This window comes from Colius striatus, chromosome 7, assembly GCF_028858725.1.
Source record: "Colius striatus isolate bColStr4 chromosome 7, bColStr4.1.hap1, whole genome shotgun sequence".
NCBI lineage: Eukaryota > Metazoa > Chordata > Aves > Coliiformes > Coliidae > Colius > Colius striatus.
Window position 1 is genome coordinate 11,792,458 of NC_084765.1, and position 24,627 is coordinate 11,817,084.

Genomic DNA, 24,627 nt, shown 5'->3' on the forward strand with positions numbered 1-24,627 from the left:
TGAACAGGAATTTAGCATGAACTGTTTGTTACTTTCAAGTTTTGTTAATCTGGAACAACTTTAATCATGCTGAACCCAAATTAGAACCTAACTGAATAATAGACATGCTTGATCCTCTACTTAAATGTAATAAATTCACTGTCAGTTTTGGGAAATACTCTTTTCTGCATTCTCCAGTTCAATCCCACTTATCTTATTCTGCCCAGCTTCCTTCCAACCTCCTGCTTTGAATCAGGTGGTGCTATAGGTTGTAGAAGACCTTCTGGTGGGATGAGTTGGAGGAAATTGGTAGAGTTTGGGCTGTGTGAGTAACACTGTTCAGAATTCTCTTTTTAATTAGTATTTTCTGTCGCTGCTTCCATCCTCACGACAATCTTCATGAAGGGTGCAGAGGAATGATCTACCTGTCTATCAGACACTTGGGAGGATACTTCTCCATGTTCTGCTGTACTGCTAAGCCAGCTGTCCTCTGTGCCTAATTGTCAGAAGAGCGCTGCTGTGACAAGCCATTTGGAAAAAACAGTAACAGGGATTGTGTGGGTTTTCATCTAGAACTGACACCAGGTGTTTAAAACATTTTAAAGAAAGTGCTGGGAAATTCATACAGAAATTGCCATGCAACAGTTCATGCCAGTTTATGTTGCTATGAAGCTTAAATGCTGTACAAGCAAGCTTTTTGAATTTGATTTTTATTTTACTCTGTCTGGAGAACATGATGTGAAGTACCCACTTTTTATTTTAAGAATAGTCTTAAAGACTTGATTGCTCTTTGATTCTGATGTTGTCTTGAAGGTAGTTCAAAGTTAGAAGGAGTTATATATGCTGTATCTTAATGAAATGCTTGTCTGAAATTGTACTGATAGCCTGCTGTGAAAAAAAATCAATTTGCCATCAGCAAACTGAATGTACTTGATGCTCAATTTGGTTCACCCAACTATTTCACTCTTTTTCCCTATAGTAAAACAAAAGGATCCCAAGAATTAATTACAGAGTTAGCATCTGCTCAGGGCAGTTTTGCTGATATACTTGCTAGAATAAAATAGTTAAGGTGGGAGTGAGATGGAGCGTAAAGTCTTTCCCACTTCTGTTTCTTATGCAAATACTTTTCAAAGGACAGGCTTCTCTGTTGATTCCCCGTACATACTCTTTCTTGTTGCAGTAAAGTACCTAGTTTTGAATAAAATCAGTAAATACTGTTTGTTTCCAAGTAATTTGCTTTATCTCACTTTGTCATGGTTAATATTTCTATAAATATTGCTGGCTGCACAGCAAAGTATTGTTTTTCTCAATACTGATAACATTTCTTCCTTTAATACAAATTCCAGACTTTTTGGATCAGCAGGTAAATGAGAAATTTGCTGAGATTCCAAGTTCCTGGGAATCTTGTGTCAGTGTGATTCCAACCCACTGTGCCAAGTACACTGTGGAGCACCCTTGAATGCTGGACAAGCATAATTCTGTGCTGTGCAGAATCTCCTTCAACCATTTTTTCTTTATTAATATTAATAAATATTAGGGTGTTAACATGCCAGTCTAAACTGAGATTTTATTGTGCTACACAAAGACTGAGTTGCAGCACAAGCCCACAAAGTGTTGGCAACTAGGATTTTAGTATTTTATAATTTTGTATTTAGTGTATATTTAGATAAATAATTCTCACTTATTTGAGCTAGAAAAAGAATCAGGTCCTAGACTTTTTGTCTAAGCTGGTTTTTTTTGCTGAAACAACACAAGGTATAAATTACCTTTCTCAGAATGCTTGAGAAAACATGATCTCTCAGACCCAAAAGATTTTCATGATATGTAAATTTTTCATCATTTCTGTTAAGTTGGATTTGAAATGTGTTCACCCATATCACTGTCTTTTCAAGAGGATCATCTTAGGTTTCTGTGTGAGAGTGCCTGAACTTTGGTCTTATCATGAGCAATTGTGATGCTAGTCATAGTAGCAGGGTTAGTCCTGTTTGCATTGGAGAACAGTTTCGATTCACATAATTATAGATAAAAATCTAACTTGTGTTAAGCCAAAATCGGTTAATTGTATTGAGTAATTTGGAAGATGAAAATTATGACCAAAACTAGTGAGAAATATGACTGTTTTTAATATTTATTGTTTCATATTTTCTGGCAAACTGCAAGTACAAATGGGAAAAACCTGAAGGTGTAATATATCCTGTAACCCTTTAGAAACTTTGCATGTGTCCTGTTAGTTGCTCATGGGCTTTGAATGATCAGTCATTATACCAATGAATACAACCCAATCTTTCATTAGATTAAGTTTTTTCTTCTGGAAGGGAGTTGAATATTCTTTATGATAGAATTTATAATTTTTACTCTTTTTATATATATACATAACATTATCATTAATGCTTCAGCTTTTGTATTGTATTGCATACAATTTGTAATTTAATGTCCATTAGATTGCTATATATGGAATGCTTTTAACTTCTTCTTAATAAAAAACCTAGTGAGGCAGTGCCCAGCATCAGGTAGGTACAGTCCAAATTAATACTGAAGTGAAAAGAAAAATAACAAAATTAGATGCTTCATAAATTAACACTCTTCTAAGACTGTAGTAACATAGTGTGACATTTAATATGCACACCCACATACCTCATTTCTTCTATCAAATAAAACTTTAACTAAGGTTTGGAAGAGTGGAACTTTGCCCCCTATTGCCTAGAGATTGAAAAGCATTTCTGTATTTTGTAGATGTGCTTCATTAGAGCATCAAGTGACATGAAATTTGAACTCTGCATCTGTAACAGTTTTTGAAAGAATGTGTGGTTTGCTACTCTTTCAGAGCAAACACATTCTCTAGGTAATATCTGTTTTCGTAAATGCTTGGTATGAGTCTTGACTGTGTACAGGGAAACCTTTGAAAATAGAGGCAGTCCAAGTGAAATGAAAACACAACTAAACTATCAATAATCCTGCTAACAAAAGAACAGCCTATCTGCACCTCAGAACTGGGCTGTGCACCCCTATGCATTTCTGTTTGACAAAAACACATGGCAGTTCTGCAAACAGGGAGGTAACAAACAGCCTTAAACCTAAAAAAGCACTTTGTTTGTAAGATGGATTAGTCACGTGCTTCATCCCCAAGTCAGAGAGAGGAGAATCTACTAGTTGTGTAGGGAAGTATTATTGAAATTACCAGTTTACTGCAGTCATCATGCTTTTCCCTCTTCAACTTGAGCATATTTAATTGATGGATGTCATATATACACAGTTTATAATGGAACAGTCATTTTTTAATTTAAACTCCTTAACCATTTAACATATATACACTGTCACATGTTGCTAGCTAAAATATTTAATCTATTATGCATAAGAAAATTCCATTAGCCTTCAGAGAACAGACTTTCTTATGTTATTGTTTTATGAAAATGTCTTACTATCATAAAATATTTTTACTATTATCTTTTTTTTCATCATATAAGTAGTTCCCATTGTGTAAAGTAGATAGTATGTTGAACTTATAAAAACCTTCCACTTTGTTGTTGTTTTGAAAAAAATATTTATTATTTTGTGTCTACTTAGAAAGGCCATCTTAATTAGGAAAAAAGTCTTGTATTTCTTTACAGAAATAAGAAGGTTATTAAAAAAAATTGCCGATGAGAATGTTTGTGATCCCTCTAGATAGGAATAGACACTCAAGTGAATTGTAAACTAGTGGTTTTTATGATTCGTGAATATAGCTCCGAGAAAGGTGTATGTTTTATTTGTTGTTTAGCAGTATTGAGGGAAGGGAAAAATAGGTTTATTATTGTAGAATTTTTATGGAAAATAAAATTGTTACCTTGAAAATATTTAGGATATATTAGCTGAAACATAAACTATAAGACCTCCAAACCTGTTTTTTTTTCTATGGAAGATTTGGTCCAGTAAGTGTGCAAAATCTTGTGATCTTCATTCCTTGTATTTATGTGACAAATAATTCTCAGAAATAAGTAATTTTGTTGAATGCTTCAACAAAAACCAAATGTAAACTTGTATGTAATGTCTCCTGTGCTTACAATGTCATAAGAAGAGAAGCAATTTAGCAGATTTTTCTTTGGTATGAGAAAAGCATTCCTGATAGCCTAATATTTCATACAGCTGGGAGGAAAACTTGTAAGTTTTGTACACTGTTTAATTTCTCTAGACCTTGAAATGTTTTCATCTGAAGAAGCAGCTAGCATTATGTCTAGGATTTTTCATAACACATGCTAATTAACAACAGTTAACAAACGATGGTGTTACACATAAATACTCAGAAGAGCATCCAGGAGCAATTGGATCCACCTCTGAGATTGGAGGCACCTGCTCTCAGCAAAAAAACAAATGCATAAATGGTATTGAAACAGCATATAGCTTTGATTAGAGTAATTTATATAGTTTTAAATATGAAAAAGTGAAAGGCAGGATAAATAATTAATTGTTGCATAGCACGGGATATTGATTGCTTTCCTTTTCCTTTGGTCCATTATAGTGGATAGTTTTGGTTAGTTTAGTTAATTTCTACAACAGATGCTATATTTGTCATGGGATTTGAAATCTGGCCTATAGATGTATTTTCGCAAGTGTATTAGACTGCTTTGCGGATTTTTTCAAAGTCAACATCCTTCATCTGGTTATCTGCAACTGCATAGAATTTAACTTGATGATTCAAGTACTCTAATGGATCACAGAATCTTAAGGGTTGGAAGGGACCTTGAAAGATCATCTAGTCCAACAACTCCTGCCAGAGCAGCAGCAGCACCACCTAGAGTAGCTCACACAGGAACTCATTCAGATAGGTCTTGAATATCTCCAGAGAAGGAGTCTCCACAACCCATCTGGGCAGCCTGTTCCAGTGCTCTGTCACCCTCACAGTGAAGAAATTCTTCCTTGTATTTTTTTGGAACCTCTTATCTTCTAACTTGTACCCATTGCCCCTTGTCCTATCATTGGACATCATTGAGAGCAGCCTGGCTCCATCCTCTTGACAGCTGCCCTTTACGTATTTTTAGACATTAATGAGATTTACCCTCAGTCGCCTCTTCTCCAAGCTGAAGAGCCCCAACTCCCTCAGTCTTTCATCATAAGGGAGATGCTCAACTCCATCATCTTTGTGGCCCTGCGCTGAACTGTCTCCAGCAGCTCCCTGTCCTTCTTGAACTGAGGGGCTCAGAACTGGACACACTATTCCAGATGCGGTCTCACAAGGATAGAGAAGAGGTGATGGGACTATTATCTTGTTTAATATGAGTAAAATATGGAATATTTTGTTACAAATAGCTCCTACTTAATGTGCACCAGAAATGTTTCTGTGGTTTTTCAAACCACATCATTGTTCCGATTGATTCCTGTGGCAAAAATATTTTTCTTCCATCTTCAAAGGGCTTTCATTGTTTGACTTTTCTTAATCTATGATAGATAGATACATCACATTGTAAGCCTTACCTTCTTTTATAGTGGTAGAAGGTTTTCAAGTCCACCTTAAAACACTTTGGGAAGTTAACTCAAGTGTGAGATAAAAAATTATTTTCAATAGTAGCTCTTCTTTCAAACAACACTCTCTCTGTTGACCATGGTTGGACACATAGGGCATCTGCACACATAACAGAAGTCTTGTTTTTCCTGTTCTCATATGAGTCCAGCTCAAAAATTTGACAGGTGTTAATTTATTTTTGATAGATTTTCATCAAGTAATAGATTACAAACTCAGGCTAAAGTTATTATGTATGAGGTTACAGGGCAGCTGACAATTCTTTCATGCTCCTGTACCTGCTACCAAAGGACCAATCAAACGGATGTTTCTTTTGTTTTTCATTTGCTTCTCTTTTTTCTTCCCGCTTTTCACTGGAAAAATATGTGTTTTCATCTGCTTCCTTCTCAAAGGATGAAAAGTCTTATCTGAACTTGTTTAATTTTTCAAATATTTTTAGCACATAGGTGTAGAAAGGTTATAGGTTTTCTTTGAGATGATTTATCTTCTCATCTAGTGTTGGCCAAGGCAGAAATGTACAGGGAAGGTAGGAAATTATATTAGATCAAGTCTTTAATAAACCATCACAAGAGGTGCATATAGATTGTTGGAGGCTATTTCATTGCCACAGGCCAATGCCCAAGATAATCATTTATGTAAGAGGGTTCTTTTTTCTTGCATATCTTATAGAATCATAGAATCATTTCAGCTGGAAGAGACCTTTAAGATGATCGAGTCCAGCCTTTGTCCCAGCCCTATCAACCTAGTTTTGTGCCTACAGAAACAATTTAATGTTCTTTACACAGCAGTCTGTGCAAAATTTCTGAAATAGTTTGTGATGTTACTGACAACATTTTAGGGGTCTTGAGATTGAAGGAGTTTGAAACAAGTGCATTAAATTTAATGGTAGGCAATCTTTAAGAAGGAATATAGAAAGTTGTACTGAATGGGCAAAGTAATTGTAAGAATTAACTTTTACTTTTGACATTTCTATTCAGTAAATATGATCTTACAACAGCACATAGAATTCTCATTCCTGTGTTTGTATTCTTAAATTTTGATACATTTCTAGGTTTTATGACTGTTCAAATTGCATGTTGATGACAGTATAAAGATGAATGACATTTAATTTAGTACCACTGGGTTTCATTTTCAAGAAAGACATAAGCAAAATGCATGAGTGTGATATACTTGGGAAGATCCTAAGAATGGTTTTCTGTAACCTTTCCCTCTTCCAGTCTTTGAAATTAGCTGATATTTTGATTTCTTTTGCTCATAAAGTAGCTAGCTTAGCATGTGTTTGTATACCACGTGTGTTCCTATGAACTTCTGTATTTAATGTAAAGGAAAAATTGGTACTTTCCCAAATCATGATAACAAAGTATGGAATTAGGAAATATATATATTTGATTATGGTAGGAAACCAAACACAGAAGAACAGTGATGAAAACAAAACAGTGGGGTTAGCATAACTTCTAGGAGGAAAGGCAGGTTTGGTTGCTTAGCTTTTCCCTATTAATATCATTTGTATATGACCTTACATTAAAATCTGCCCTACTGTCATCAATGAAATCTTTGTGCAATTTGCAACTAACTTTTAATTAGCGTTTCCTTCGTGGATTTTCACAGGCACAGTAAAATTTGCAATTACTTGTAATTTTATAATTAATTTAAAATGCAACATGATATAGCTATTTGCCTATGTAACACAGGTACTGTTATGGATCTTAGTGGAGAGCAGAATAGTATTTTGTCAGGCACATATTTAGCTGATGCTAGATTCTATCTTTTAATGATAAAATTTATATAATTTTAAAAATTCAGATCTTTAAAGGGATGTAAGTACTGCATGACTGAGCTATTTTTATCAGTATGAGACAGGTGTAGGGTTACCTTTACAGGCTAAGCTAGCTTTAGGTGTGTTTATAAAGCTTTCATTTTAAAAACTTTAATACTGAGAACACCAAGTACTAGTACACACAATACCAAGAGATTTTCTGCCATCATGTCTTATTTGTAAGAGGTAAATTGAATTGGAAAAATGTTGAACTGGATGTCATGACTTGCAAATTGATTACCATATCAATGGTAAAATCAGTAGAAGTTTGAACTTGAAAGAAGAAATATTTATGTTTTCTGAATATAAATTCTAATGTATCTTTGTACTTTTTATCTGAGGTTACAGTAATTTTTATAAAGGGTAAAGTGGTCCTGTCCAGGCTACTAAAGAAAAAAGATGCTACTTGGTGAGTAAAATAAGTGACGTTGTAGATGATTCAAAATAATTTGTTTATCAAACAGATTCTATGTTTTTGGGACTAGTTGCTAGAATTTCAGCTTGTATTTTCTCAAACCCTTACAATTATTTTTGGAGTTTACTTTTGGAAATTTTGTAGCAGTTGGACCATTCTGGTCTTAAGTGTTAAATGACTGCTAAAAATCACATCATAATTTTGACGTAAAATTCAATGTATTGTTCTTAATGTATTCAAACACAATTTTAATGCCATTGTCCTAAGCTGAATGCGTAAGCAAAATGAATGGTTTTGTAAATATTGCCTGTGTGAAAACAGACTTGTGATGCACTCAGGTTCCTGTTTTGGAATTCTTCTCACTACATACCCAGATGTACACACTACATCTATTACTTTGTCTTTCTTAGCTGCGTGTCATGTATTTCTTATAGTAGTCAGTTAATTTCTAGATGTCTACAGACCTTGGTGCCATGGTTTTGAATAATCTTTATCTTGGGTAGGTCTATATAGAATGTTCTAGATTTTGAGGACATTATTGCAATGGTTCTTTTCCTTATTCAGTGTTTATGAACTTTCTAGCTGCTGTATGTGAGGAACACAACTGGGAGAAATAGTATCAATATTTTAACAATATGGACCAGCAGACTGTATCTGAGGCAGCTCAAGAGAGCTCTCAAGTGAAGCCAGTAGCTATGCTTGGTATCCATGCCACAGTAAACTAGGTACCAGAAATTCTCCATGCAGTTACAGACAGAAATCTGATTTCTGTTTGTGTCATGGAGTATTGTGTAGTGTTCATGTATTTTCCTTGCACAGCTTCCATAGAGGTCTGTGAGATGTTGCAGATCAAAGACTCCAGGTAAAACTGACATTATTCTTATTCTGGCCACTTTTACTGAATTTACTTGTCCTCTTTCTCCTCGTATAGATTCTTGGAGACTCATTCATTTTGGTGTTTTGCTTTGGAAAAGATATGTTTGCAGTTCAGCCCAGGTTTTTTCCTAAGAACAAACTTCAGGATCAGTTAATCTGGTTGTGGCATCTTGGATCTTTGATGGAGCATTGGCCTGGTGACACTTTCCAGTATTATTAGAATTTTTGTTAAAGTACTCCTGTAACTACATGCTGCACAAGATCTTTTTTTCTCATAGGCCATGTTGTGGAGCTCAGAGGTATGTGACCCACACAACTCTGCTTAAACGTTTTTTTGCCATGCTGAATCTGCATTTTGTTCCTGGCTGAGGGAGTATGCCTGTAAAAGAGCATCTGAGTTATCCAGATCTCAAATGTAGCAAGGAATAAGTTAATAGGGGTTACCAGGGCTGGTGTCAGGTTGTCCCAGAAGCGAGCTGCAAGTCAAAATGCAGCCTCTAGCGGAGGTGTCTACCCTGTGTGAGCTCATTTGTCACTCTTTGTGTTACATGTCTTGTACTTATCCACAGGGCTGTTAACTTCTAGGTATTCAGATTTTCTTTTAATAAGAACACTTTTAGTAGTGGTTTTGGAAGATAATGATGATCTACATGGAGGAAAAGGTTTATTTTTGCACCTGTCACAGAAAAGCTACACTTGCAACTGTGAATTTGCATTCATCTTCCTCCGGACAAGTCCTTACCTCTCCATGATAATGTCCAAGCTGGAGGAGGCTGCTTCAAAATTCCTTCCTTCCTTCCTTCCTTCCTTCCTTCCTTCCTTCCTTCCTTCCTTCCTTCCTTCCTTCCTTCCTTCCTTTCTCCCTTCCACCCTTTCATGTGTTTCAGCCTGTCCTGAAGCATCCATTTCCACAGTCACCTGATGTGTGTGCTAGCAAGCAGCCAAAACACCGTTCAGAACCTGGTATAAATTATCAAAGAATTAAGTCTTCATAGTGCATAGTAGGGAGTACTTGCCCCTCAATTTGGACACAGTAATCTGACTGGTAAATGTAGTTTTCTGTAGCAGCTGGATTTTGTGAGTTTTCTTGTTGTCCAAATTTCAGTGGGAGATATCCAGCAATATATGATACAATTCTTTTTGACTTAGTCAAATAAATAGTGCTCCACATTGCCAACGGACCAATGGTAAGAGACCTGTGCCAAACAGGTAATAGGTCCCTAGCTTGGTGTGTTTCTAATTACGGAGCACAAAGGAAAAAAGACAAATTCAACACAAACACAGCATGTGCTAAAGCAAGGCCTTGTGACAGCACTTCTGACACTTCCTGGAAAGAGGCTGCAATGTTTTGATACTCCTTTTCTTCTTGAAATGAGGCCTTACTGGTAGCATTCTTTCAAAGGTTAGTAGGTATTTTTTTTCTTTTACCTTAGAGATTTTATGCCTAAGACTACTCCATTTAAAATATATCGTGTGTACATCAGTATCTATTGGAAGTCAGATTGCTGTGCTTGATGAGAAGAACTAAGAAATTCCAAGCTCAGGGAGGGAGAAAAAACCCAAAAGTTGTTTAAAGCTGCTTTCTTTAGCATGGCTCCAACTGAAACACATGTAATACTTGGTCTTTCTACTTGAAGTATCCATGAGCAACACGGTGCTCCTTTGGCTTTGGATTCAGTTCTTAATGGTTTGCCTGCAAGTTTCAGCAGGACTTTAACATAATCTATTAAATATCTAGATAAGTTTCTTCTTTTCCATGACTAACGTTTCAGATTAGGCAAAGGCAATTTCTGTCTGATTGCTTTGTATGGACAACTGGAGTAATGGAGGTGGGAGTTCTGCTGTGCAGCTGAGCAAGCTGTGGCTTGCAATTACTTTCCTCATGCCTGGCATCTCAGATTATTTTATAAAGGACTAGTTTTGCTTCTAGGCAAGAGCTGGAGTTAAACTTTCTTTATTTCATATCTGGAAATGCCTTGCTTGGGGGTTGGAGTAACCCAGGCTCTTTGCTGTGCTGAGCAGGGCTCAAACTGTCAGATGTGCTGTCTCTAGGCTCTCCTGGGGCCTGGTTAGTAGTGTGGTGGCTTTTCTTGGCTGATGTTGGCCATAAAACGTCAGGTATTTAAACAAGCGTATTACAACATATCAAAAGAAATTCCTAGTTTGAAGATGTCTTCAGCTGTTCTCTCTTATGTTTTAAGTTAACTGATTTGTGTACCCTTAAGAAGTAATCAATGACATTAGAATCATCCATGAAGCCAGGTGAATACTCTGAACTGTCACATGCAGCTTATTTGTATATGGTTGCACACATTTTTTAAGGATGCCAAGCTCTACTTTGTAACTCCTTGTCCTATTATTACTGTGCTGTTTAAACTATAGTAATGTAGTTTAAAAAATTAACGTCATATTTAGTCATTCAAAATCTATTACTACAGCTATCTATTCCTAATGTCTTGTAAGAGAGCCTTTATTTTGAAAGATTTGTCTTTCTTATGTTGGCTAAGTATTCTGAACTTAGTAATTTGCACCCTGCTCAGAAATGGCAGGATATATGAAATGTACTCTGAAATTCATTCAAACTTTTAAAACTTATTATGTCTAGGAGAGACAGATTTAAGATTACTGAGGTTTCTGGTTGAAGTACTTCAAGCAGAAATCCATACTCCATTAGGTTTTGTAACATTATGTGACCTTAATTTTCCAGGTATTTTGCCCTTCAAATGGAAAATAGTATTTTAATACTATTTAAGTCTCCTGAAGAGCCTTGTAATGTGATAGGCTTAAGTTCTGAAACATTTGAACAAAAAGAAAGATAAAAAGTTATTCAGGATTTTGTATTTATTTTATGTCTAGCAACATAAAGATACGCATCAAATAATACATTGAAATAGGTGATAAAATGTTTTTTTGGGGTGCATTTATCAGTGAAATTATGTGTCTATTCAGTCAACCATATTTATTGCATGAAGGTATTTCCTTGCATTTGATTATTTTAGGCAAAGCTATTTGCAGTGCTTTGAACTTCGAGATTCTTCTTTTATGTTGTGGTGTTCTTCAAATAAAATTCTACCTGGACAGCAACTGTAGGATTCCATCTCAGGAGCTGAAAGAGAATTACAGAGCTATATTTACTTGTTGGGAAATCTTATAGAAAAAGAGCAGAAATGTGTGGTATCTTATTAACAGAGGTGATACAATCTTCTAGTAATGTTAAATATAAGGAAATGAAAACTATCAGCAACTAGTGTTGTGTGCTGCTTCATAATAGGTTAGAATTGGACCTACTAAATTATGTCAATAGCTTCTGAAGTTTTACCTCCTCTCATGTAATCTTTGAGCAGTCAAATGTGTGTGTTGTGACAGGCACAAAACACATCACTTCTGAAAAATCTTGAAAAAAGGATGTAATTGAAGTGTTACAGCATTTATGCTGGATGTGCAATTACAGACATTCAGCTGTATATTTGTACATTTAATAAGCATCTATCCTGATAGTTATCTTAGGCCTTGGGCTGCTTTTGTCTAAAAATTGTGTTTTATGCACACAAAAAGTGTCAATTGGTAGGTTTTCCATGGATGTCTGCAGCCCTGGTTGTGACTATATACTGTAATAACTTAGCATAGATTGTCTAATTTAAAGATTGTAATTATTTTTCTGATTAAAACTAAACATTATTTATGAGAATGTCCTTTTTGCAAGCTTGTGCTCTGATCATGTGAATGTTGTCACGTCAAACAGAACCACCTGAGAGACGTTTTCAGTCTGAGCTTCAGGTTGGACATTCTAGTATGGAAAGGAAATTAGACCACAACTCATGAGGAAATGATTAATTACATTTTGCTTGCCTGAACTGTTGTTTCCTTGTCCTTGACTGTCAAATATGAAGATTTTCTCACAGATTTCATTAGTTGTTTCCAAGACCCTTGAGCTTAATTGTATATGTGGTAACCTTCTCTGATAGTTTCAAATGTAGCTGTCAGTAGTGGCTACTAAATTTGGTCTTATTGGCCCGTCCAGTTTTAGTGGAGTCAGAACAATTTCTTTCTGCTGCCAAGAATTCCAGTTCTGATTTGTAAGCATCACAGGCTGCCTTCGCACTTGGTGAGTGTGAACAATCACCCTGTACTCCTGCCAAACTTGGAGTAGAACAACTCTGAGTGCAGAAAAACAGACAGAAATCTTCAATCAGAGATTTGAAAAATTAAATCCCCTTCTTTCTGTGCTTTTTGACTCTATTTTGCGAAAAACTCCCATCTTGACATGTGCTTTGCTAAATTTTACTAACTAGTAACTGCAAGTAATCTAAAAAAGATTGTTCCAAGTTAACAACATTGCATGTTTGCTGATTTTTTTGTTTCAATTAGGAAGTGGTGAAGTTTCATGTCTACTTTGTAAACCCAGAGTAATTAACTGAGTTTCTTAATGCTCTCAAATGCACAAAGCAGATATGCCAAAAGTAGAAATGAACAATCAGTAAGGCTTAAACTCCAGCATTCTGACTTCCTTTGTTTTTTAATCAAGTTTGGGTACTGCAGAATCACAGAGGAATGGAAATAAAATCTCTGGGATGTTAGATTCTAATTTGTGGGCCACATAGCTACTACCTTTCAACTTCAGAAAGTTGAAAGTGGGAATTCCTAGAGTGTGACCATCCTTTATTTGTGATGGATACTGTGTCTATAAGTGTATCTGCCTTGATCAGTAACAGCTACATATATTAATGTGAGCTCACATTCCCTTTGGATCCCTCACCACTTTAACTTTGATCACAAGCACCTAAATATGCTTCTGGCTTGGACAGGAAAAATAACTTCAAATTACTTTTTGATCACATTGTCAATTCACAATGAAAAAAAACAAAGCAAGCTGCAAATAAGAGAGAGAGAGATGTTTCTAGGTGCCTGAAGTTGTCATGTAACATTTCCTCCTCCGATATTTCCCTGGTTGTATCACATGCAGATTATATTGTTCCTGTTTATCAAAAACAAAGCAAATATACATTTGCTCCTCCTGTAGAGTTTTTCATTCTATAAAATGTTCACAGTTATTTAGAGGGCTTACGACAGATAATTCACAGTTGAAGCATTTGAGATTTTGGATATTTATTACCAAAGCATATCTAACAACTGTACTGTGTATTCCAGAGTATTCTGTTTTCTTCCTGTATACTGGATTCCTCTCAGCCTCTCTCATTTTTATCTATCCATAGGGCCGTCTGACTTTATCTGTTAATTCTTTAATTGGTTAATTAAATCTGTTATTATGAGTTCTAGTTTAAGTGATTAATAAAACCTTGCAAAATAATGTTAGGTGCACAGAGACGTTATGGTAGGATTTGCCTGATGTCTTGTGCTATGGTACTGACACCCATAAGGGTCTGAGAAAGGCCACATGACTCTCATAAGGTGATTAAAATAAGGAGAACAGGAAATCTGAAGAAAAAGCTAATGCAGAGTCAGGGTATTTTTCTTTTTTTTTTTTTTTTTTTCTATTGGCAGTAGTTTAAGGCAGCTGCAGGTCTCTCATGTATTTATCTTGAATTAGTAGTATGTTCTTGTGGCCAAATGTAGAGTTCACAAAGCTTTGGTGGAAAACTAAACCCTTGTTTTTCTTGCATATGTTAATAATGGTAAATCCCCCTACTTCTAGTTTATTGATTTGTCAACTGAAGATTTTCTTCAATTTGGAATTTATTAATTAAAAAATTTTACCCAGAAGCAAAATGTAAAACAAAGTCAGGATTTTAGCCTTTAAAAAGCATTTATAGAATGAGAACAAATATGTTTCTAAATATCATTAAGCTTATCTCTTTTTTGTGCTAGTTATCACATTTTTTTTTCCTAAGTTTCAGAGAATCAAAGATTGTAATAGTTTTATGACATAATAGTTAAAAATTTCTTTGATGGTAGGACTAAGAGTACTAATATTGTCAGAGACTTAAATATGGAAATAAGGTATTAATCACATTTTCTATAAATTGCAGAATGTAGGCTCTCCAGTGAAATTAGAAGCTATCTCTCATGATAAAAGCACTGCATCAGAAAAGAACATTCTCTTAAATAGTTGTTGCCTGCACAAAAAGATTTTTGTGCTATTATTTTCTAATAAACCACGTCATTAAAAACCCAAAGTCCTAGATCTGGGAAGTGAGGGAATAGATATGAACCAAAGGGCTCAAGGATGTTCAAACAGTATCTGAGTTTATCTCTGAGGTGCAGCAGAGGTATTGGAGCAGAACAGATTTTGCAGAATGTCTACTGAAAATCTGGCCCTTGTTTTCTGCAGAAATGAAGGTTATATACTCTCAGCTTAAGCCAGTTTTTTTCATTTTCTGGAAATTCAGATCCTTCTATTAGCTCATTTGTCTTTCTTGGTCTCTAAAAGGTCATCATCCTGTATTCTCCTTAGATTGAAGTCTCAAATTCCCTTAGATGTTGCCTTTCACAGCTGGGCAGGGCAGCGCAGCAGCTGCTTCTGTGTGGGGAGTAGGTGCTCGGTGAGAAATGAACACAAGTTCACACTCTGGTCCCTGTCCTGCAGGAGGTGAACCAGGATCAGCAGTTAAAGGTAGTTTTCAGTGCCTCCCTCATGCTAGCCAACTGGAATGCAAGAACAACTTGCTTTTGTAAAGCTAAGCATTTTCAACTTGATGATTTTCCAAGAGGTAAAGGTAGTTGATAGTTCCCTGTTTAATCCGCTAACACTTTCAGGTATTGCCTCTTCTCAAGGTCCTCCACTGTGGAGGAACTGAGCTCTAGTTTTCTTGCCTGAAAACATTTAGATAAGCATGCCTTCTTTAGTCCATTTTAACTCCCTCTGAGCCTTTTTGTGCAGCTTCCTTTTTGAGAAAAGTAGACTGTGAGGAATCATGTGCAAATCCATAGCTCTCCAGGGGAATTACAAGAGTACCCAGGAACACTTGCTTTCATTATCACTGTCTTGGCAGCACTGCTGAAGTATGTCCTCACATGATGCCAGTTAGAAGCAAAAGTTCACTTTTATTAGACTCTCCAGATCAACAACTTCCCAGGTTTAATGAAGTATTTTGAAATCCTCTAAAAATGTGTTATATACCATTTGCTTTGAAGGAAAAATCTGTTACATTTTTGTACTGTTTGGTGGAACAAATGATTTTTTTTTTCCACCTCTGAATGGAACCAGCCTTCCGTAGACAGACAAGCTGAAGTATCATTTTTGACTACATTTTTTCTGTTTTTGCAGATCTGTTGTCCAAACCAATCCGCTGTGTTATGCCAATCTACTTCCTTGTCAGTGCAGCAGACAGCTGTAGTTAAAACACGAGGCTTTAGTGTTCCAGCAGCCCCCTCATCTCTCAGATTTTATTCCATTTCTTTAAGCAGTGCCCATGTTCCTGCCAGTCTGTGTGCTTTTATTTAATTTGAGCAGAGCTTGTACAATGCCAGACAGATGGCTGAAAACAGTGAAGACCATAAAATGTACCATGTGCTCAGCCTCATTTGAACCAAGCAATGTTGCATTTTTTTGCCCCCATTGCAAAAAAGATCACACATGTTTTGGATGTGCATTAGCAGAGGAATCCAGCCAAGCAGCCAGAAACAGAGGGGATAAAAAAAGCCTCGTCTTTTAAAGGCTCCAGTATTCATAGAGAAGGTAAGCAAACTGAAATTGGACCTATTTTTCATTGCTATGTGTTTTTGAGATATATTTTCAAGAGTAGACATTTCTTCATATTGTACACTTACTAATGTTCACTTCTCTGAAGTAAAGCAAGGCTTATATTTCCTAATGATTTCTTGAAAGTATTATAAAATAGAGTAAAATCTCTTCCACATGAAAGTTTTTGACATTACTTTCAATGGTCAGAGAAAGCACTGCTTTCCAAAAAATTCGGGAATACACAGTGGTAGTTACACCAAGTAGGCATGACAGGAATTCCATAGCAGAAGCTCGTCACTGTGTAAAAGGATCCATTAATTGGAAGGTGTGTTGAACAAATTAATTTAAAATAGTGAACTGTAAAAAAAATTCTTTTTTTTTTGAGAGACATTTAACATTATAGTTTCACCTCGAGACAATATAAGAAATGTGATGAATTATTACTGTTCTGAAAAGGTGTAGTGGTTTGTAGTGATACTCACCTGATAATATAATGCCATAATTCTCTAAATGGAATTATTCATGTTAAAGGTTTTTCTGCACATCCAGTAGATGTATTCTTCTTATGTTTACTGTATTGACTGATGAAGAAACACATGCTCTAAAGGGCTTACTAGTCCTACAAGTAACCTAACAGATTATGGGCTTTAAAGTTATAAATTAGTCTAAGGATTTAGGTCTGGATGGCTATGCAGGAAAAACAATAAAGTTAAAGAAGTGAGTAAAACTCTGTTAAATCCATGCCAGCAATAATCAGGTAATATCTAATTAGTTAATCCATCCCATGATCTGTAAATACATGCTCAATCTTTTCTGAATTTGGATTGTTTGTTGACTCAATCCCAGAGGAATTGACCTTTGAGGTCACATGCTTTGCCGCTCTGTTGAATAGTATTCCAAGTACAACTAACTTGATAGAAATTCTGGGAATGAACACATTAAATTGAAGTTAATGAAGTTTACACGTCCATCATGAAAATAAAAGTTTTGCTTTAGAGGTCAGACTGCATGTGGTGGGTAATTTTCTGTTCTTCCTACCACTCACTTTTACCCCTAATGGCTTTCAAGTACAGTGCGCTACAGCTATATAAAGTGTGTAAATGGTAATACTATACTAATGATAGGGAAAAAAAAAAGTCAGAAGTTGGATTTGAAGTTGTCTTCGTTTTGTCTGCAGTTAATTTTTAGCTATGTACAGTCTCCTATAATTCCTGCAGTAGTTAATACACTGATGGAGATGTATTTATCTTGTATCATAATCTCTTGTTTAATAATGCAAGCTTTAAAATTGCTCAGGTGAAAACTTTAAAAGCTTTTGTTGGAGGAGTCCACATGAGATGTCAAGCTGAAAAGAAAACTAAAAAAAGCAGTGAAACTGAAATTTGAGAATAAGATCCAGCTTAAGTTTTTAAAACACTCAGACTCTGTTGTTTAACCATGTCAATTAGGATTCATACTCCTTCATGAAAGTATTGAAAATATTTTTATATATTAGATTCCAAACTAACCAAATCTGATCAAAGAATATATGTTGTTTTGGAAGTATATATTTTAATTTTTAAAAATCAAGATATAAGATAGGAACACAAGATACTGCATTCATATCACTCTGAATATAGCAGTATTCATACCTAATGTTTTGTGGATGGATGCATGATGGATCCTGCAGCTTGTAACTTACCAAGAAAAAATTCAGATATATTATTCTTCTTCATACTTGGAACTTTTCAAACTCATTAAATAACTTGTTAATTTATTTACTATATCCTGTAGCTTTTTAAAAAATAAATTACTGTTGTTGAAAAAAAATTAAAATGTTATGTTTGTAAAACATGTCTCATCAATAACTAAGGGTGGAAGTTCTGCCATGAAGCTACTTGTAAGGAGATGAGAATCTTAAAGAGAATGGACCATGATCATATAACACATCTAGAAGAGACGTTTAAGACACCAAAGGTAACGTTTAATTAATTCCCACACTAGCATCAGTAGACTGAAAAACAAAATAGCCGTCTCTGTTCCAAGGTAACTGGTCATATATCTTATTTAACAATCATACCATTTGACACAAATCTTACAGCTTTTGACCACAACACTGTGGAAGTACTTTATTTTATTGTTGTCTAAATTCCTGCTAAGCCACTGTTGCCAGAAATATACATCAGCAGTTCAACAGAGGACAAACTAGTTTATGTTGAGGCAGTAACTAAGCCTGCTTTGTTTCCCGATCTCTGATGGGTAGTCTACAGCCTAGATTTTTATTTCTTCCTTATATCAATTTGCTTCCCCCCTCCACTCTCTGTTCTCTTCAGATGTATTGCAACAATAATTAAATACAATCATCATGAAAATTACAGGGTGGTTTCTTTCTTTTGCTTGTTTGCCATAGTGTTCTATATGGAAAGTTGCCCTCTTGTGTGTCCATAGCATTTCTAACGAGGGGAAACACTGGTCCATAAGCAATCTTTCCATTTCTTTGTAGATATCTCATTTCAGAAATTGTTGTAAAGCCAAAGAATGGTGGAAAACTTATTTTTAAGGCTAAATTACTGCTACTCTGTCTTTAACTTATTCTGTTACCTGTTGGGTAGATGTTATTGCTGAGCTGAACATAAAAGATCTCGGGACTGTGTAATGACAGCACCATATTATAACTATTGCAGTTAGCACATTCAAACTAATATTTACTGTTAGCTGTAAGTATAGTTTTTTTTATTATCTTGGGATATTGAACCGATCAGAAGTCTCATCTGAGTAATGTATTATAGTTTTCATTTCTAGTTGTTGAAAAGTTGCAGTTTATATTTTTTCTACAGTTAGTACTTTCTTAGGTTTTCTGTAAAAGCCATTGATAATACATTGAAAGGAAGAGGCTTTATGCATTATTTAAATATATGTATTTTAAAAGCTTCAGAGTTTCTTTTAGAAAACATTGCCAACATTTGTGGCAGGTCAGTTGTCTTTGGCCTTCTGTTCATAAAATACCAATTCATTACTGCAGCTGGAGAACTGCTATTAATTACATATATTGTTATTACACTAGAAGAAAGTAAACTGAAAAATAACAAAATCATTACATTCTCTCTTTATTAATACTAGCAGATGTACCTTGTAATGGTGCTGTGAGAAAATGGAGACCTTAAAAAAACCTTTGTAGTGAAGGACATGTTATAGAAAATGATAGAAGACACATCATTCAGTCTTCCTTCAGCAACAACGTATCTTCACAAAGAAAAGTAATTAAGTTCCCTCATCTCTCCTATATGTTCATTGATTTTGAGAGTTCATACATTTAACAACAGTTAGTGATTGCTATTCTTATCTATTATTTATTTCATCAGATAAAAATAGGCCAGTAAAGGACTAAAATACACTACATAAATGCTTTCACAGAACTTTATTTTTCTTACAGATGCAATAAGTGCTACCATTTTCCTTTTATTTCTTTTTCTGTACCAATTGTGATAATAACATGTATTTTTATTCCCTAACTTGCAACTTCTTTGCATTATATTGTTAACTTTGTTTAGTTTTTAAAGGTACGGTATATTACAGGAGATAAAAAAGCAAAAGTGGATTGTTTCTGATACTTCTTAACAGCATATGTTGCATTTGGGATTCAGTAAACATTAGCATTTTCATCCAACACACAGAAGCATCTCAATTGTGCACAGTTGACAGAATTAACCTATCCACCAACAATTTAGAACCAATAGTGTAGGCTTGTGAATATTTTGTTTTTTTTCACTCAGAAATGGTTAATCTCTCTGTTACAGTGTGTTACTAGGAATCCTTCATTTACCTTTTTTTCCCATAGAGATATAAAGGATTCTGAATAGTGCCTTGTTTAGAGCCTTGTTTCTCCTGTGTACTCATTGAAAATGCAAAAAATTGTACTGGTTTTGGATAGGAAGAAAATATGTGCAAATTTGATAATTATACAGTGTAAACTCTACTCTTTTTTTTGTTGAGAGATAGCAAGTGGTCTATTGATATTAAAGTCCAAACCAATATGAATTTTTCCCTTTGTTATAGGATTGTGGGGAGGAATGAAGTTAGAAAATTTGAAATGCTTCTATGACTCCCTGGATGATATGGAAAGATACTTTTGGTTAGGCTTCCAGCAGTTCAGAGTGAAATACACTGGAACTGCTCAAAGAAATTACTCTATCGAAAGAGTTTAAACCATTTCTGTCAGAATATCTTCACTGCAAGTGATAACATTTTCTTTCTTGCTCTCTCTTGCCAGATATTGTTCACAGAGATCTAAAACTGGAAAACATTTTAGTTAAAAGCAGTGACATCGATGAAGCAAATGAAATGAAATTAAACATAAAAGTAAGATGACAATTGTAGCAGTTGTGTTTCGACAACTGATTTTAACATCCAAGTATTACTGGGAGACCTGACTTTGATACCTATTAGCAGCTTTTGAAATGAGCTACTAAATGGTGTTATTAGGGAAAAAGAAATCATTTTGGAAGCTAAGTGCCACTGCTGAAAAAGGCTTTTTTTTAAAAAAAAAAGAAAAAGAAAGAAAAAGGTAAGTATATTTCTAAGTCAATTTAAAAAGAGATCTTAAAGTAACCGTACTTTATTCATCTAGATTTAAATTAGCATGGTCCCAAGCTATTAGTTACAGAAAGCCAGCAGGTGCCATGAGATGTAATTAAGTTTTAAATCAGGAATGTTATCGGTTTCATGTAACCCTGTTAGTAGTTTAGGAAAAAGCTTACTTAGAATGTGCCTTGATTGAAATACAAATATATTATAGGGTTCTTTTGATATTAATAAATATTTACTATCTAAACACAATGTGCCATTCAGTTCCATCTTCTTTTACTGAAAGAGTAGTCTTTGATGCCAAATAAATTGTGTATTAGTTATCCATTTCATTTGCTGTTTATTAGTCATTACTGTGAAAAAGTAGGCATCATCTAAAACAATCTTGTAAAATTTAATTATTGGATCAAAAATGTACTATCTTAGGTAGAAAACTTCATGTTGAGAAGTGTTTTAGAGACTGAAGAGTGTAGACAACTCAGTAATTTATGGTGAGAGAAATCCAAGCTGTAGAACTCTGTTTCTTAGAGGCTATGTGTTTTTATAGAATATTAAACTCATTGTATATTAATTTTGGATTTCTGCTCTGTCACTTTCACAGTAAAATAGTTTTTTCTTATATTTAAATGGAACGTTTTGTGCTCCAGCTTCATCACATTACCCCTTGTCCTGTTGCTAGATACAATAGAAAAAAGGTATACCCCAACCTCCTGACATCCACCATTTACACACTTGTAAATATTAATGAGATTCCCCCCTCAGTCTCCTCTTTTCTAGACTAAACATCCTCTGTTCCCACAGTCTTTCCTCATAAGGAAGATGCTCCAGTCCCCTCATCATCTTAATGGCCCTGCGCTGGACTCTCTCCAGAAGTTCTCCGTCCCTCTTGGGCTGAGGAGCCCAGAACTGGACACAGTACTCCAGATGAGGCCTCACCAGGGCAGAGTAGAGGGAGAAAAGAACCTCTCTTGACCTCCTGGCTACACTTCTCTTGATGCATCCCAGAATGCCATTGGCCTTCTTAGCCACGAGGGCACATTACTGGCTCATGGTTAGTTTATTATCAATCAGGACTCCCAGGTCTCTCTCTGCAGAGCTGGTCTCCAGCAGGTCAATCCCCAGCTTGTACTGGTGCATGGGGTTGTTCCTCCCCAGATGCAGGACTCTGCACTTGTCCTTGTTGAACCTCATGAGGTTCCTCTCTGCCCAACTCTCAAGCTGATCGAGATCCCACTGAATGGCAGCACAGCCTTCTGGGGAGTCAGCCAGTCCTCCCAGTTTGGTGCCATCAGGGAACTTGCTGAGGGTACACTCTGTCCCCTCATCCAGGTCGTTGATGAAGATTGAGCCAAGCCAAGGAACATCTCTTTCCAGTGGAGATGGTGGAGGTGCCTTGCAGCCATTTGTGAGGAGTCACAAAACCAGAGTCACCAAAAGCACGTTTTACCATCAGCAAGATATCCGTGTTCATGTGGCAATCTAGGTTTTCATTTGGGTTCATAACAAGCAATGCTCTAATTTATCAGCAACTTGGTTTTATTTATCCTGACCTTCTAACTTCTGTCTCTGTCGTTCCTTGCTGTTGTGGTTTGGTGCCAGCTAGCACAGCAGCACCACGATAGTCTCTCGCTTGGTACCCTCATTTACCCCAACTCTCATTAGGATGGTGAAGGCCCCAGCGAAATGGAAGTAAAAAGGTAAGCAAGGTTGTTGTGGATTGAGACAAAGGCAGGGAGGGCTTGCTGCCAATTACGGTTCTGAGCAAAACAGCCTCCAGTACTCGACTTAGAGAGGTTCCTCTCTGCCCAACTCTCAAGCCGGTCGAGATCCCGCTGAATGGCAGCACAGCCTTCTGGGGAGTCAGCCAGTCCTCCCAGTTTGGTGTCATCAGGGAACTTGCTGAGGGTAGACTCTGTCCCCTCATCCAGGTTGTTGATGAAGATGTTGAACAAGACTGGCCCCAGAATCGATCCCTGTGGAACTCCACTGGCCACAGGCCTCCAACTCGACTCCGTGCCATTGGTCACCAGCCTCTGGGCTCTGTCATTCAGCCAGCTCTCGATCCACCTCACTGTCCACTCACCCAAGCCACACTGCCTGAGCTTTCTGATGAGGATGTTATGGGAGACAGTGTCAGAAGCCTTGCTGAAGTCAAGGTAGATGACATCCGCTGCTCTTCCCTCATTTAGCCAGCTGGTTATGCAATCAACTTGAAGAATACTTAGTTTAACATGAACTTGAGTGTCAAGGAAAAATGTTGTATTAAAAAAAGGCTTAACTAGTGGAACAAAAATAGTAAATTTGTGTGGAGTCCTCAAATGCTTGTTCATGTGTTCCACTCTACGTGCCATTCAGTTCCTTGGCTAGTGGTGTCTAGTAGGAGCAATCTTCTATTGCCTTTGTTCATCTGAGATGCCAATACTTATAGTTAAAAGCCTGTAGGTTGGCTGTGAGGCCTGCAAGGCTCAGCTCTCTCAGTCCTCTGCTGGTGGTAGGCAGGTTCCACAGAGACCTTGTATCTCTGGTCAGGGTGTGCACATCGGCTGATTTCCCAAGGTTTTTCTGAAGGAAATGATGCAACCATCCTTCACCCAATAGCTGGAAGGTTTTTACTCCTCTTGCCCAAACTTCTTGAGTCTGGGTTCATTTGGCAGAGTCATCTTTCACTGCAGGCTACAGACAGAGTGACATGCAGGTTTCATTTCAAATTTGCTTGTTTAGAATTTTAATTATGTTTTTTCTTCCTTTTTTTGAGTTCTACTCTAAGGAAAGGAAGCTAAAGTTCACATCTCACAAACTCACATTTTGTCCTACAGAAAAATGTCATCTCTTCAACTATATTTAGCTTTTGTTTAAAAGGTATGGAAGAGCCATACCATTTTAACTTGAGTACTGTCTCCATCAGAAAACAAAACAATCTTTTTTTCTCCTTTCTGCTCCCCTAGCCTAACAGGTAGTAATCACAGTCTCTTACATTATAGGCAGAACTTATTTATTCTTATTTTCTCATGAGCTTTATCATGTCCTCCATGCAGACAACACTCATTTTGTATTTTTATTCTACAATATATTGTCTTCCAACTGCCTCAATCTAACTTATATTTTGGCCAAGTTAAATTCACTGCAAGTAACACATCCCATTGTGACAAGGTCAGCTTTTTCTGTCTTTCTGGATGTTTTTGAAGCCAACAGGGCTACGTGAATCACAATCTCTCCCTCTGGTTACGTAGAGCAAGTTTGTGACTTCTGATGTGCTGCAGAAAATTTTGTGAGTCTCCAGCAAAACAATGGGATTAAATTCTAAACCATTTTTTTCTTAGAAAATGTCCATCCAAACAATGTGTCTACCCTGATATCACGACACGGATTATTATTTGATATTGAAATGGAAGTTGAAGAACAACCCACGTAAGCAGGTAATTATGACGTACCTTGTCCAAAGCACATGCTTTTCAGGATTTTTTCCTTGGGTATTTAGGCTATGAATGCTTTGCAATTTATATTACAAAGATTTTTACCCCTTTCTTCTTTATACTGCATGCTGTGATTGAGTTCATTATTGAAAACATCATTAATTTCTTAATTCTATGAAGTCCTTTTCCTCAGTGGTATGTAGCAGCAGTGCATTTCACATACGCTTGTAACAATCTGAAGAAAAAAAGAAATATTTTTGTGAGGAAGATAATAAGTCCTTCTGACATTTTGATTGATGAAATACTAGTAGTACTACGTACTACTTTAAATGAGGGGGTTGCATGGGATGAAATTACTTTCCGATTTACTAATCATGACAGAAACATAGAGTCTGAGCATTGAAATGGACCTTGAGTCATTTGATTTAT